General features: G+C 38.0%; 1 protein-coding gene across 4 annotated transcripts in view; it reads right to left on the reverse strand.

Annotated features, from left to right (window-relative positions):
• The window catches only part of EBF1 (EBF transcription factor 1), a 409,288-nt gene that overhangs the window by 367,662 nt on the left and 25,485 nt on the right, over window positions 1-16,141 (reverse strand). The gene's annotated exons all lie outside the window — the stretch shown is intronic.

Below are 16,141 nucleotides of genomic sequence, written 5' to 3' on the forward strand. Positions count from 1 at the left end.
CCTGCTCCACCATTTCTGTGTGCCTAAGAATTTGAATTCATAACTCACTGTGGTTGTTGTTAAGTCGTGTCTGACTCTTTTGTGATCTCATGGACTGTAGCCCACCAGGATCCTCTGTCCAAGGGATTTCCCAGGCAGAAATACTGGAGTGAGTTGCCATTTCCTTCTCCAGAGGATCTTCCCAACCCAGGGATCGAACCAGAGTCTTCTGCACTGGCAGGTGGATTCTTTACCGCTGAGCCACCAGAGAAGCTCTTGTAACTTATACCCCTGTTTTAAATTCCCACCTCCAAGGGAGCCAAGAAAGAATACTGACATGTTTATGTCAAGGACCTTCCAAACAGTTACAGGGAAAGTCCTGAGGTGGCATTTTTTTCTTCCCAAATTGGGGGACTGCATGCGTGGCTAGTGTTACCTCTAAATACCCAGTGGACACCCAGGAAAACGGCCACGCTAACCACAGTAGCCATTTCAGTCAGGCCCCCTCAAACAACTTACTCCTAATTTCTACAATATCTGGGTGGCAAAGGAAGCCCAGTGGGTGCTTGTAGATACAAACAAAAGCTTGCTAAAACCACTGTGTCTGGGAAACTGAGACATTCCCAGGCAATCTACTCTTAGCAGCAGACAGAAATAAAAAGGCTTGGGAAGAAGAGAAACAGACATATAATGTAACAGTTTCCTGAAAATCAGTATACCAAACTTCCATGACATGTCAAGGAATCAGACCTAATTCTGCTCTGATTATTTGTGGTATGTCATTATTAACATTGCAGGAACATTTTTTAAGCCACTATCACCACTTTGATGAAAGAAAAAAACTAACATTTCACAAGAAATGTTGAGAGCACCATGATTTGAAAGAAACTACTATCAGTAAACTTAACAGCACTCTAAATAAAGAAAATTACTGCTGTTAAGACATACTGTTCTGAGAATCATCAGGAAGAGTACCAAAACACTAACACTGCCCTATATAAGAAATTATTCAAGTATGCATTTGAGTAATTCTGCATTTTAATTTAACCCTTTGAAACATTAATCAAACTGTGGCTAATTATAGGAATTAAGGAATTAAACGATGGAATCTTCTAAAAGATATTATTTAAAAGGCAGTTTATACAATTACTTGTATAGATGTTTGCTTTAAAGAGGAAAACAGTTCTACTGTAATGAAAAGGGTCTTAGAAAATTAAATTAACAAGGGGGGACCAGACTGATATGAAACTAAATTAGCATCAAATGCAAATTACAGGGTACTTAATGGTAGAAACAGGTGCAGAGAAGAACCCTAAATGAGATAAATGAATAAAACATCCCTCTCCACAAATGTGGAAGCTGACACAAAGTCAATGATATGAATAATTCAGCAGCCTCCACACTGCTGTTGAGGTCAGCCTGCCTTGACCTTTGAAACAGGAAGTAAAATTCAGTTCAAATTTGAGTGACTGGAAATATAACAGTTATTTATTTTTTTATATTAAAAAACCCACAGAATTTTTTTAAAATACAGATGCAGAAAATATACAATAGAATTACAGTTTAAACTAAAGCTACATAATCAAAGTAGCTGGTAAACAAACAAATTTTAAAAATTGTTAGGCAAGATTTCCCACAAACCATATTTCAATATGGAAATCCTAAAAATAAAATAAGTGAAAACATATATATCAGTGCTCAGCTTATTAATCAAACTCCCTATGAGAATAAATTTCTAAATTTGTATCCTTTCTTCACATTATTTCATTGTTGATGTCACTGTAAAAAAGCATGTCATAATTTTTTAAAGCAATCATACATTTTTATTAATAATGCATGGAATCTCTCACTTTTATAAGACAAAATTTGGTTAAACTAGATTTTTAGAAATCTTTATGAAGCTGCTCTTTTTTAAAAAATCCTTCAAACCATGATTTAATAAATGTTGCAGTCCCAAAATTAGGTTATCTGATAAAAATGTAACCCAGGTTCAAAAACAAATCATTCCCATAAGTGAATATTTACTGTGGTTTTATGTGTCTTTTATGCTTTCTTTCCCCCTTCTTTGTATGCTTCAAAAGTATTTTGTACAGTTAACTAGTGAAAGTACTTTCCTTATTTCAAATCGAATTTGGTAGTGCTAGAGATTAACACAGTATGACAACAAACCAATTTCTACAAGCTAGAAAGACACCACAACTTACACAGTATATCACCCTCATCATTATTTTACAGGATGGCATAAAAGATGTTTGATAATAGCAGTTATCTCTGCCCTCCAATGGGTTCTATTAATGGGACCCACACCTTGGCTATCTACCTTTCATCTATCTACTATGCTTGTCAGATGAAACATTCTGTTGAAAGAGGAGGTTAACTTTATTCTCCAGTTTCAGAGAGGGTTAAAGCTACAGGCAAGCAAACACACACACACACAAACACACACACACACAAACACACACACACACACAAACACACCAGGCATCTATGAGGAATGGTAAACTAGTCCACAGTGTAATTACCACAGGAGGAAGTTTGAAATGTGCTCCTTCTAAATAAGTGTTCATTCGGCAGAAGCAAAATTAAAGACTCAGGGTGTGTTTTTTTTAATTATTATTATTATTATCTTATTGGCTAAATCACTCCTCGGTCGACATTTAATAAAGGGTGATAGACCAAACACTGCTGATTCGGGGCTTGGCGTAATGACTGACCTGAGTGAAGGTTTGTGTACAAAGTGGCTCCCCATTAAATAGGGCTCTGTGGAAGCAGCTGGTTCTCATTTTGAAACAACCGGTTTCTCTATCCCCAAGTGCTAAAGAAAATAATCCCTGCCATCTATGACTACACACTTTCACAGAGGCAGGAATGAGAATTTGATTGTGGAGATAATTAAAGTCATTCCTGGAACTTCCAAGAAAAAAAGGGGGGGTGGAAAAGAGGTGGGATTGAAAGAACAGTCAATGATAGTGTTTAAAATTAAACTATGGCAAATCATCTGGAGTGAAGCAGGAGGAGGAATCCCCGCCTTTCACAGAATTTGGTGGAAGCAGTTCTCCTTTCTCTCCACCCCGAAGCTCAAGGGGAAGCCAAGATGCCCCAAGTCAGGGCCACAGCCCCTGTTCGGCTCAGATGCCAGAGTCTAAACACAGCTCGAGAAACTCCTTGTCAATGATGGCACATCACGATGAGGTTTTGTTTTTTAAGTTTCAACCTCAAATAAAAGAGCCGGAGAGGAATCCATCTGGATTCTGCAACAAAGTTATCCCAGTTGACCTGAAACACTAAGATTATTTCAACATTAAGAGAAAAAAAAGAAGGTATCAGATCTTTCAAGGCACACTTCTCTCAATCATAAGAAGAGCTTATGTTTTGTGTTTTAACACTATGCTGCTCAAATAAGAATCCATGCTCCAGTATCCTCAGTGACATTCGGCTGAAGCTACATTCCCCGAACGCCTACAGATTTCATGGCCTTGCAGAAAACTGAAATATGTGTAATCTATCTGTCTGCACTATCTGCCTTTAACGGGAAGAAGAGAAGGGCTCAATGAAGACAATCCGGGGCCTCCCAATTAACCTGATTAGTTCAGCACATTGCTCTCAAGAATGACATCTTATCTTGAACATAAGGGAGAACTTCCTTCCTCAAGAACATGCAGGAGCCCCCAAAGCCACAACAGAGATGCAGCCTATCAAAGATGAACGGCCTCTGCTTCTCCTCCCTCTTTCCAGCTCACAGGCAGGTCAGGGAGACCGGCAGACACGACGACTGATTGGATTTTGTGTCCTAAGGACAGGAGGCAAGCTCCCGTCTGCCCAGGTGGCCTTGGAGAAGGCTGGGAAAAGGGATGCCCTGTGGGCAACTTCAAGCCCCTTCTTTCAGAGTCAACCAGGCACATGATGGGATTGGGGTGGGGGGCAGGGGGAGTTGAAGGGGGTGGGGGGGGGGGGATTCATTAACCCTACAATCTCCAGAGTAGCACGTCAATATTTCACCTGCCTAAAAGAAAAAAGCAGTGAATTCTTTGCGTCTTCAAACATTATATAAAACAAAGGCACTGCTGAAACTTATGGTACCCTAACACTGATTTCACATTTGATATAATAATGGGAGACTACCAAGTTGCCATACAAAAACAGAGCTTTCCCCTGAACTCTCTGAAATCTACTTGCTTGCAAAGAATACTGTATGTGTATGTGTGTGTTAAATTCACATTATCATGTGTAATAGACATACTAGTTAACAGAATATATTCTTGAAATGTGCTTTGCGTGAATGTCAATAGCAGGGTTTTTCACTTACTTGTCTGTTCTGTGATTTACTTGATCAATTAAACAGTTAGGCAATGAGGAGATTTGCATGGTAATCGTGTGAAGATTAACATTTTTAAGTGTAACAAATTTAATATTTTATCTTACATTTTCTATTTCTCATCATTCTTTAATGGCAGTGCCTTTTCGCTTTATTGTGTAGTTATAACAAGCCTATCTTTAGGCAGAGAGATCAGAATACCAGGTTCAACTCCACTTCTACCTCTTTCTTTCTTTCATTTCACAAAAACATACTCTGAGCACCTACACCACAGCAGTGAGGCCACTGTGCTGAGTGCTGGAGCTGCAGCAGCAACCAATATATGCACACCACTGCCATCTGGGGCTTACAGTCTACTTCCTGAAGAGTTTATCTGCCTCAGCAAATACAAGAGGGAACTAAAATTAGAATTTCAGAGCTAGAAAGTGTCTTTGGGAGCTTTTCATTCCAGCCCTTTTTAAAAAAAATAACAGCCACCTTCTATTGACTATGATTTATGGGCCAGACATTGTGCTAAGTTCTCTCCATGCATTATCTACTGGAGTGGGTTGCCATTTCCCTCTTCAGGGGATCTTCCCGACCCAGGAATCTAACCTGGGTCTCCTGCACTGCAGGCAGATTCTTTACCATCTGAGCCACCAGGGAAGCCCACTTATTCCTCACCACAACCCTAAAAGATAGGAACTACTACTCCTGCCTAGTCTCACAGATGAAGAAACTGGAGCTTAGAGAAGTGAGACGATCTGCCTGCACCCCAAAGTTAACACTGGCAGAGCTCAGATTTGATCCCAGGCAGTCTGACTCCCCAGCCTGTGATTTTAACCAATGTGTAGACTGCCTTGAAAGTGAAAGTGAAGTCGCTCAGTCGTGTCCAACTCTTTGCGACCCCATGGGCGGTAACCTACCAGGTTCCATGGTCCATGGGATTTTCCAGGCTAGAATAGTGGAGTGGGCTACCATTTCCTTCTCCAGGGGATCTTCCCAACCCAGGGGTTGAACCCAGGTCTCCTGCATTGCAGACAGACGCTTTACCGTCTGAGCCGTAGACTGCCTTAGAGGAGTACAATAAAACCATGGAGTTTGCCCAAGTTCAATACCACTGAGTAAGAGCTAACAAGTAACTTTCTTTCTAGGGACATTTTTCCTCTGCATCATGATCTCTATCAATCTGAAATAATATTCTCCTATTAAATATATATTTCTTTCTACACTTACTATTCCAATTTTTTTTTTCAACTCTGAGGTACTAAAAATACCAGGAAGGCGGGAATCATATGTGTCTTATTCACTGTTATATCCCAACCCTGAAAACAATGTGTGGCATATGGTAGATGTTCAATAAACATTCGAGGAAAGAAAAAAAAATGAGCAACTCTTCAACAAGGGGACTTAACCACCATGATGAACTTCAACAAGGTAATTTTGCTTGTAAGAAAGCTCCACGGCAAGCATCCATTAAGAATAACAATCCACATGGAAGATTATGTACAGATTGCAAGAGCTACCTGATTTCAAGCACCTAATATGTGTTAAACTCTGTGCTAGCTATTTTAAACCACACAATTTTTCAAACTTGAGATGATTTTCCCATTCCAAAGATGAAAAAATTAAACCCCATGAGATTCAAATACTGGGAAGTAATGGTGGAGGGATTTGATTTTCTGCCAATGAACTCCAAATTGTAGCCCTTTTCCACCGTACTCTGCCTTCTTCCAGATTTCTCTTTGGATAATGGTCTGTTTTATCCCCTAGTGAAACACACAATGGTTTACTCATCAAATTAAATGAGGACACAAGAACTCAAATATTGCACTAGCAGTGCACACAACAATTTACACTATTACTATTTTTTTAATTAATTTTTTTATTGAAGGATAATTGCTTTACAGAATTTTGTTGCTTTCTGATTTATGTTATTACTATTATTTTTAATCTCAGAAGTTAAGTGCCAAATCTACCAAGGAAACTGTTTCGATAAAAAGCTTTAGATTAATTCATGGAAAAAAGGAATTGTGGATATCAAGAAAAAGAGGCTTCACAAAATACTGAAAACAGTCTTTCATTTCTTCAACTGAACAACTGAGATGGGAAAAGATCAGACTGAGAGCTAGGACATGAAGTTTCAATCACTTGCTCTGCCACAAATAAAGTTCCTCAGGGATATGCCTCAGTTTACAGATCTATAAAATGGAGTTAATTTCTGCCCTCACATTTGTATGAAGAGAATTCTCTGAAATACTACACCTTAAAGGTCTCCAATACCTTTGCAAGTTCTATTCAGATGTAACTTACTAGTAAACTCATAATGGTCAGAGATATTGTTTATCTTAAGGTGCTCATAGGCCAGGATTCAGATCTGGTCTTCAAGAAAACATGAGGGTGGCCAGAAAAGGACACTCCCACTCCTGTAGCCATAGAAAGAAGAACACAGGTTTTTGAAAGACATTTTGAGATGTACACCATTCATCTGAGACTAGAATCTGGCTTTAAGGGAGAAAAAAAAGACTGTGTATCAAAATATGGGTTTTCGACATTGTAATAGCTTCAATTCCACAGAATTCCAGGTGAGCTATTTCAAATCCTAAAAGATGATGCTGTGAAAGTGCTGCACTCAATATGCCAGCAAATTTCGAAAACTCAGCAGTGGCTACAGGACTGGAAAAGGTCAGTTTTCATTCCAATCCCAAAGAATGTTCAAACTATCGCACAACTGCATTCATCTCATATGCTAGCAAAGAAATGTTTAAAATTCTCCCAAGTCAGGCTTTAACAGTATGTGAACCATGAACTTCCAGATGGTCAAGCTGGATTTAGAAAAGGCAGAGGAACCAGAGACCAAATTGCCAACATCTGTTGGATCATCGAAAAAGCAAGAGAATTCCAGAAAAACATCTACTTCTGCTTTATTAACTACGCTGAAGCCTCTGACTGTGTAGATCACAACAAACTGTGGAAAATTCTTCAAGAGATGGGAATACCAGACCACCTGACCTGCCTCCTGAGAAATCTGTATGCAGGTCAAGAGGCAACAGTTGGAATTGGACATGGAACAACAGACTGGTTCCAAATAGGAAAAGGAGTACATCAAGGCTGTATGTGGTCACCCTGCTTATTTAACTTATATGCAGAGTACATCATGCAAAATGCTAGGCTGGATGAAGCACAAGCTGGAATAAAGATTGCCAGGAGAAGTATCAATAACCTCAGATATGCAGATGACATCACCCTTATGGCAGAATATAAAAAACTAAAGAGCTTCTAGATGAAAGTGAAAGAGGAGAGTGAAAGAGTTGGCTTAAAGCTCAACATTCAGAAAACTAAGATAATGGGATCAGGTCCCATCACTTCATGGCAAATAGATGGGGAAACAGTGGAAACTGTGACAGACTTTATTTTGGGGCGGTCCAAAATCACTGCAGATGGTGACTGCAGCCATGAAATTAAAAGACGCTTGGAAGAAAAACTATGACCAACCTAGACAGTATATTAAAAAGCAGAGACATTTCTTTGCCGACAAAGGCCTGTCTAGTCAAAGCTATGGTTTTTCCAGTGGTCATGTATGGATGTGAGAGTTGGACTATAAAGAAAGCTGAGCACCAAAGAATTGATGCTTTTGAACTGTGGCGTTAGAGAAGACTCTTGAGGGTCCCTTGGACTGCAAGGAAATCCAACCATTCACTCCTGAATATTCATTGGAAGGACTGATGCTGATGAAACTCCAATACTTTGGCCACCTGATGCGAAGAACTGACTCACTGGAAAAGGCCCTAATTCTGGGAAAGATTGAAGGCAGGAGGAGAAAGGGATGACAGAGGATAAGATGGTTGGATGGCATCACCAACTCGATGGACATGAGTTTGAGTAAGCTCCAGGAGTTGGTGATGGACAGGGAGGCCTGGCGTGCTGCAGTCCATGGGGTCACAAAGAGTTGGACACCACTGAGCAACTAAACTGAATAGCTTCAAAGATAATTTAACCAACTCTCTTTTCTAAAGAACTTTCTAATAAATAAAAAAGAGACTTCTCATTTTTTATTTTTGTCTTTGTGAAAGTGTGTGTGTGTGTGCACACGCATATGTGAAAGGAACCAAACCTGACACAGGTTCTGGGTTCTTTAACTCTCCATTTTGTGAAAGATTTAACCAATAGTGCATCCAAGACTATCAAAAATGATGCTTTGGGACTCCTCTGGTGATCCTGTGGCTAAGGCTCTGTGCTCCCAATGCAGGTGGGCCAGTTTTGATCCCTGCTCAGCAAAACAGATCCTACATGTCACAGTTACGACCCAATGTAGCCAGTTAAATAAAATCTTTTAAAGTGATGCTTTAAGATATTACTAATGGATCAGAATACTAATGAATGGGAAACATATTCAAAATAGGGGGAAGTTACTGTTCTATTGAACAATAATAAATAAATTGTAAGAAGCATTATATCTCTATAGATAAGAGTTTAAAAAAAAAAAAAGCTTTAGTCAAACCATGGCTGCTTTCAGAAGGGGGAGGGTGACAACCTCTGACCATTGGCAAAGCTGTCCCCCTACACTCTGCCTCCTAGGTCTCACTAGAGCAAGAAGTGACACTGTCCAGTGCAGGCCACACTCGGGGCACAAGGAGAGAGTAGGATCACACAAAAAAGCAGCAGCTACCATCACAGAACAAGACAGCCTAATCTTTCACTTTGATCATTTCCTATTCATTGATTAAAAAAAGAAAAGAAAAAGTTCTTTCAACCTGGAAACACCATGTCACCAGCGTTCATGCCCCAGAGAAGGGCTCCTCCAACTTAGTCACCTATCTCCCCACAGACAAAAACATTATCAATATCTGGTCAGTTGAGCAGCAAATAAGCAAAAAAAAAAAAAAAAGTTCTTGAAAGATTTTTTTATATTGATGTTAAAGGGGCATTAAAAAAAAAAAAAGCCACCATAACCTTGACAGGAACCAAAATTTGAGAGTTTTGCCAAAACCTATACAGTATGTATAGTGACCAGATCCAGATTAAAAATTCTCACACCTGCAATTTAATTATTTTCTCTTTTTCCCCCCTCTCCTGGCAGGGAAAGTGTTAAAGAAAACAATAAAAGGACAAGTAAGTGTACAGGGTAGGATTTACTGGCATTTACTTTTAATCTATGGCCCTTCACTCTGTAGCTTATCGGGCCTCTGGCAGTCCTTTTTCCTCCTTTATATTTCATGAGGAGCCCCCCATGCTGCTACTGAGAGACAGAGCCCAAGTGCCTATAAGCTTTTTGTCAGGTAAAAAGAGAAGAAAAAGGAAAGGAACAAGAGGAAAAGCAAAGCTAAGAGGCATCTATTAGATGTCACCAGGCTTTGTATTCATGTCAATGATTCAGGATTAGAGTATTTGAAATAATCTTATTGAGAGGAATCAAAAGGCCCACCGAGTGCGAGGCTGCTCTGTAGCATATGGCAAAGGCTCGAACAATATCTTATTAAAGATGTGTTGGCTAACACTATTACTTTATATTATATTACAAAACTATTGTGCCTCCAACAGTTAGCAGGATGGTATAGTTACCGAGGGCCATTTTGGAGGTTATTGTGTGGGATAGAGCTATATAATTTGCCAGCTTGTCTAGTTACATCTTTCCAAGTAGGGTTTAGAGGCAACTTTGGAACTGGAACCAAGCACTTCACCTTCAAAAATTAAAATCCCTAAAGCACACTGAAGACCACTCTATTCCCACTGGAAGTGGAATATACATTACATGGATGAAACGCCAATGGCATTTTCTTCCCCAGAACCGGTTTCATTAAGTTTGCATCATTTACCACATGTGATCCCCTGTCCCCCCATGAAAAATATGCAGGGTCTTTTTTTTTTTTTTTTTTGGCTTGATTCCCCTCCTCATGAAAAATACACACACACACACACACACTCAGCTTCACACATTAGCAGCGTTAAGGCAATTAAAATTATATTACAATAAATACTGTAATGTTAAAACCTTCATTTACCTTTGGACAAAGGCTTGTAACTGGAGAGAGAGTCTGAGAGGGAGATTTATCTCCATCTACCCATACCTTTAAAGGCAACACGCAATCAAAGACAAACCTGTAATGTTCACCATTTTTCATTGATTGCAATTGGAGTATTTAGGTCACTTTTATATTATCATGGATGGTATACAATTACACAGTTTGTAAAGGGAGGGATGAGACAGTAGGTGAGAGAGAGGGAAAAAGATGGTCTTTTTCAGATAATACCTAATGCAAACTAAAATGACCAAAATCTCACAACATGCAGAAGCTTCTAAATGGAGTTTTTTAAATCTGTCCATTTTTATTAGAGTCTGGTCGGGTATAAGTGGTAAGGAAAACCAAGGTAAATTTATCACTGGAGAACTGAGTTGCACTTCAGGAGGGTTTGGGTTTTTTTCCCATTCTAAGCAATTTCTTTTAGAAAAGCAAAAGCATATTTAATATACTGATATATTCTCATCACAAAATGACTGTACAAAGTTGTTAGATGACACACAAAGGACTCTGTTCAGTTTCTCTGTATTTTTCCAGAACTGTTACAAAAACAAAGTTATGATGACACAGGATTAAAACCCCACACCATGGGCTAACACCCAGGCTGGTAACACATATGCACGACTGATTCTCCAAAGCTCCCTGAAACACATTTCTTGGAAGTTGCTGCCATTATTTCCTTTACAGGAAAGCTACAGTGGTTCATTATACAGTGTCTGCAGTAGTATTATACTGTGTAAAAGTACTCCGCATTATGATACACTGTCAGCGTACTTGAAATCCATTTGAATGTATCCTGGCTGTATATTTGGGAATAGCTGATAGCAAATGGAATATAGACTGCTATTAACTGATTGTACTCGTTATTTTCTTATCGTGGTAGGAAACTGCATACAAATGTACGGGCTCATCTCCTATTCAGAACGGTATCTGAGATGTGATAAAATTTAGAATGATAGTCTCTCACACAGTCTCATCGCTAATAATCACATGTGAATTCCCACTGAGAAAACAAATGTTTAAATATGGTAGGATTAATAAACAACCATAAATTCACGCTCAGTGTCAGCGCGGGCTTTTCACTTTTAGAAAAAACGCAAACCTCTCAAACCAACCAAGAGGACAGCAGTTATCTTGCCTGCAGCAATTTTAAAGAATGAATTTCTACTCTTTTTAATGGGGCATTCAAAGTTAGGAAATCAGGTGATATAAAAGGCATATCAGAACTCTGGGAAATGCATTTATACCTCTGGGTCTTCGAGCCCTAGATAGCTATTTGTGTACCTTACAGAGTGATTATGTTTAGTGGTTGGTCCTTCCGAAAACTAGATGAACACCAAAATAATAAGTTAAAAGGTCAATGAAATAAAGCCATGAAACTCTGACTAAAGGCCTCATCTGCAACTTTAATACAAGTATGCTTATGTTCATGTTAGTTGAGGACTTTCTTTTCACAGAAGATAAAAAAATTTTAGTGCATTTTTGGATTTAAGTCTGATGATAAAAGACAAAAAAATCATTTGTTGTTAAGGGGCCGTGATGCCTTCACAATCTTAGGATTGCAGATATAGGAATTAGAATATAGCCCACCCTGCTCAATGGTTAAAAAAAAAAAATTACATCCTAATTCTAATGTTTTACCATATTTTTTCTGTTATACAGATGAATGTATATGTTACATATATGTATCAGGATCAGTTTAATCAAGAAATTAGCTTGGTGTTAAGGCAACACTGCACTTTTCTGAAAAGTCTTATCACAGCATTCAAACCTCTTAGATGAAGAATGAATCAAATAAAAATGTTTTTCTGAACAACCCTGATGCAGGTAAAATGGCCATTCCAATATTTTCATTCTGAACATTCTATTTCAGACAACAATCATAAAGCAAACCCATTTAGTGTTACCGAAGTGAAAGTGAACTAGATGTGAAAGATCTTTAGAAAATTCTGGAAAGAAACAAGTACACACTGTTTTTTCTTTTTAGGAGACCCTAGGGTAAGTGTGGCCTGAAGAACTAGTTCCAAACAGGCATAAATTCTTCATGTTACAAAGTTGGTATGCTTTTTTCAAATGTTGCATGTCAGGACTTACGGCTCCAAAGTAGATACAGAGATTCTTATAAATGGAAAAGAAAGACCAATCTATTAAGCTGCAATAAGCAAGCCCCAAATCTTTAGAGGTATATTAGTTGACAGGCTTTAAAAATCCACGTTTTTAGTACTGGTTATGAAGAACTCAAACTTGCAGATCACTTGAGCCGCATTACATCCCGAAAGGGCTATGTCTAAACTCACACGAGACCAAGAAAGTAATTTGAGGAGGAATTTCATCCTTTATTATTTCTATCTATTAAAAGAAAAGGTCCACTTGTCAATTCTCAAAATCCACAGTGCAAGGAAATGAAGAATTGGGCTCTTCTTTTCTCCCTTTATTTAGCAGTCCAACTATTTCATCAATCACACTGATCTTAAACTGAAAAACCAAACAAACAAATATTGAGCCATCCCCCTATCCCGCCCTACTGGAAGTTAGCAGCACAAATCTGGCTGGAAACTTTAAAGCTCTGTGTGAAAGGAATCCTATAGCATAATTCAGAGAAAGAAATGTTTTTGTAAGACCCATCTGTATTCATCCATGTCATTGTTCAAAGAAAGTTTAGCGATCCAGGGTAGAAAAATAAAGAGTTTTGTGAAGCAAATCTAGAATGAATGGTAATCCTAACTAACAAGATAAGGAATAAGAGTCTAGTCTGCACACTTAATATGTTCAGTTCAAGCATTTATAAAGAAGTTTCCACATAGAAAATGGAAGATTTTTATATGAATTCAGAAAAACTGGGTTCCCAATTCAGAGTACCCTAGGTGACTTTTGTCATTATCATCTTTTCTGATTCTTACAAAGTAAACCTAATTAAGAACCTCCCTCATTAGTCTTCCAGAAAAATTAGCACAGCTTATGCTAATTACTCCTGCAAAATTTAATAAACTCGTTGAAATGGGAATAGTCTAATGAGGTTTTATTTATTGAACTAAGATAACTCCAAGGAAAAAGGTTAGGACACAAGGATATCCGATGTGGTAATAAAACTACAATTTATTCAATTTCTAAACATGAACTTTATTGCAAACCTTTTAAATTCAAATATGAGTTACTATGTGAATATGTTAAATCAATCTCCACCTTAATCCAATAACTGCAAGTCATTTTTTGCTTTTTACTTTAACAATAATTACCACACATAGCCCTTTACCTCAACGATAATGAAATCTGCTGTTATTAGTTTCTGGTCTCAGCTATTAAACATAACACATTTGACTTTTCCCATGTCCACATATTCCAAATATCTAGATCCTTGCACACAGCCTGGTTTTTATAACTCTCAATCAAACAATTTGGCATTAAACAGAAACACAACCAGGCAGTCAACTCAAGATGCACACATCATCCATTTACAAAAATTTCCTTCCAAATGTTTTTGAAGTGACTTGACAAATTGTCATAACTGTAAAAAGAGTTGGGGTCATATTTTTCTGACTATGTTGCATGCTATCATAAATGAAGTAGAAACACATTTTCTAAATCACAGTATTTAACTGCTGATTTTGTTAATTCCACTTTTTTGATAGACTATGCCAAGCTGACCACTTGCAGCAAACCACTGGCAGCAAATAATACTGCCAAAATTTAACACAGAAATAGCTTATCCTGCACCACTGCCGTATGACCATAAAGCCTCTTCTATCAATCCTATAAATAGTTTTCCTGAACAACCACTACTAAAAGTCTTTCAACTGATAAAAATAGCACTGTTCTTCCAAAATCTGAAGGACAAGCAAAGGGAGCTAAAAATTATTGGTGCCCAAAATGTGACTGCGTGTTAAAACTATGCTAAATCCTAACACAAGGCTTGCCTGTACCCTCAGTCCTACAATTGCAAATTGGATGCATCTTGTAAAAACAGTTACTCCTGCTACTGAACGCAGGCCCCATAACCTATTTTTACAAAACATGCAGGGATTCACATCTATAAATCTGAAAGCAAATCAAACCCTAAGCACGTAACGCAGATATTATGCAATCGGTAATATAGAATCAAATTGGAAACTATGAAATTCAAACACAGTTGGCATCATTTTTGTTTCCTTTGCAGCAATTTTATGGAATTGAAAAATCTTTTCTATTTCGCCCTTCCTTGTGTAAGTTCCTTTCCTGTTGTTATTCTCTTGTTAAAAATGGAAGTTTCACATATCAGCACAGACAGGACTGGAGCTTTAAAAACCTTTGGCAGACTGAAGGACAAATAAATTCTGAAAACTCAGATGCAAATAAAAATAGCTAAAATGGGGTTTTGCATATCAGCTGGCATCACTGCTTGAAAAGACAGTTCATGGGAGACAGTGGCAACAGCCAGCAAATAAACGTATGTTGGGACTCATGCAGATAACCAGGGTTTCAGCTGCTTTTCCAAGTACTCCTCTCTTAAGAGACCAAGATTGGCTAACAGCATTTTCTACTTTGTCAAACCAAAAAGGAAAAAAATAATGAAAAGGATAAATGTCATGAGTAATATCTCTAAAGCCACCAACAGTATAAAGTGCATACTTATTTTACCTAAATTGTTTGAACTACCCTAGCCAAGAAAAGGTTTTAAGTACCCTACTGGGATAGATGCAAGGCGGCAACAATAGAAGCCACACTAATGTAATCCAGGTAACACAATCCTGTTTCAAAAACACAGGCCGGGCTAATTACAGCGCTGCTGAGTCAAGTTTCTTATGCCATCGCAACCCACAGAAACAGGTCAAAATCAAATGTTATTCAAACCACAGTCATATCAACCTTCTATATCAGAGTCACGGCTTAAAACCAAACGAAGAACTTAAAAGCTTAACCCATTCAAAAGCAAAAAAAAAAAAAAGCATTTTCATTGCGGGTGGCAAAGTAAGGCTCTTGTCATCATCTAAACCAAAAGAAACTGTGCGGCAGAACCAAATGCTGATAGTTTCAAAGTTTGGGGCAAATATTTGGTCTGGTCTTTTGATCAGAACACTTTCTTCCTAACAGAAGAGTAAAATCTGCTTAAAATAACAAATGTTATTTTGAAGTGAGGTATTTAGGTGAAACAAACAGCATAAAGGTTATTTTTTTAATCTTATTTATCTGAAGATTTATCTGCCATCGCAAAAAAAGAAACTGCATAATGGCATGTCTGCTTCTGTAGATAAACATGCTATATTAATTTTATAGGCAGCAGACAACTTCATTACACTCTAAAGGTGGGTGTTTTCAGCTTTGAATCAAAGAAGATATTAAGCAAAGTTATCAAGTTATCCAGCAAAGATATGTTTTTGGTGAATATAAGTGAAAGATAGTTAAAATATCTGACTCAAATGCAAGCTTTATAAAACTGCTGGGCAATCAAAATTGGGTTTAAGCCTAAGGAATCACATAAGTCAAAATCCACGACCAATGTTTTGTCATAAATCACAATGAAGAATACTTTTTCAGTTAACCGAAAAATGATAAAGCCCCCCTAAAAGTAAAGAATTGGGAAAACAGATAGATGTGCACCAGCGGGCAGTGGCAGGGGAAGGGTATCCAAAATCAATATTACCAAACCCCACAAAGGGCTTTTATTCAGCTGTTGATCTCCTCAATGAGAGATCAGTCAGTCTTACTTGCAAGACTCTTCCAGCTAGTGGAGGGTGCTAGCTCTTTTCCTAGCTGACAACTGACAGTATCTATAAACCTTCCAGGCCATTTAACTCCCAATGAGTAATGCTATGTAACAAATGGTTTATCATACATGTTTCCATACAATGAATTTCAATAATTAAAATGTAAA

Source organism: Ovis canadensis, chromosome 5, assembly GCF_042477335.2.
Source record: "Ovis canadensis isolate MfBH-ARS-UI-01 breed Bighorn chromosome 5, ARS-UI_OviCan_v2, whole genome shotgun sequence".
NCBI classification, from domain to species: domain Eukaryota; kingdom Metazoa; phylum Chordata; class Mammalia; order Artiodactyla; family Bovidae; genus Ovis; species Ovis canadensis.